Raw genomic sequence first — 818 nt, forward strand, 5'->3', positions numbered from 1 at the left:
TTCGCGGGGAGGCGATTCCACAGGGTTTCTCTCCCCTGTGCCTCAGTTTCYCTGCTTCGGCAGAGCCCGGAGAGCCTCCCCCGGTTCGAGTGCCGGGAATAGCGGCGGGATTCATCCTCAAACCCCTTCCTGTGATTTCAATGGAGTTTGGGGGCAGAAATTCTCTTTTTTTTTTCCCCTGGAGCTGGCTGGGATGAAGCGGGAGGGTGGGATCCATCCTCAAACGCCTTCCCTGGGATTTCAGCGGAGCTTGGGGGTAGAAATTCTCCCTTTTTTTTTTTCCTTCCCCTGGAGCTGGCTGGGGTGAAGCGGGAGGGTGGCCGCCGTCTTGCCGCTCCCGGCTCGGGAAAAACGCACTGGGGAAACGCCGGGAAGCGCCCGAGACCACCGCACCCCGCGGGATTCTTCTTCAAACTCGCATTTTTCTCCTCAAATCCCCGCGTTCCTTTGTATTTGGGGGATGCCCGAGTGAACGCGGCCTYTCCCCAAAACAATTCCTTTCCCAAGGAATTGGAATCCCCGGGAAAGGAACCGCAAAGCTCCACTCCGAGGGTCTGGCCCTCTCCATCCTCATCCCGGGAATTATCCCGGCATCCCATCCCCGGGAACCCTCCCCCGCCATTTCCCTTCTCTGCCCGCGGGATGTTCCAAGGCTGGTCCTCGTGAATCCCCAGAGAATGGGCGGGAAGCCTTTTTTGGGGCAGTTTTTTGAGGGTTTTTGAGGGTTTGGAATTTTTTTGGAGATGCCTCGCGGGGGCATCGCAGGGTTGGGAACGGGGAAGGTCCCCGCCCCCTCCTCCGCTGCGATTGTGCTGCAT

Source organism: Malurus melanocephalus, unplaced genomic scaffold (assembly GCF_030028575.1).
Source record: "Malurus melanocephalus ecotype Western Australia unplaced genomic scaffold, MMel_1.1 scaffold_2133, whole genome shotgun sequence".
In the NCBI taxonomy this organism is placed as follows: Eukaryota; Metazoa; Chordata; class Aves; order Passeriformes; family Maluridae; genus Malurus; species Malurus melanocephalus.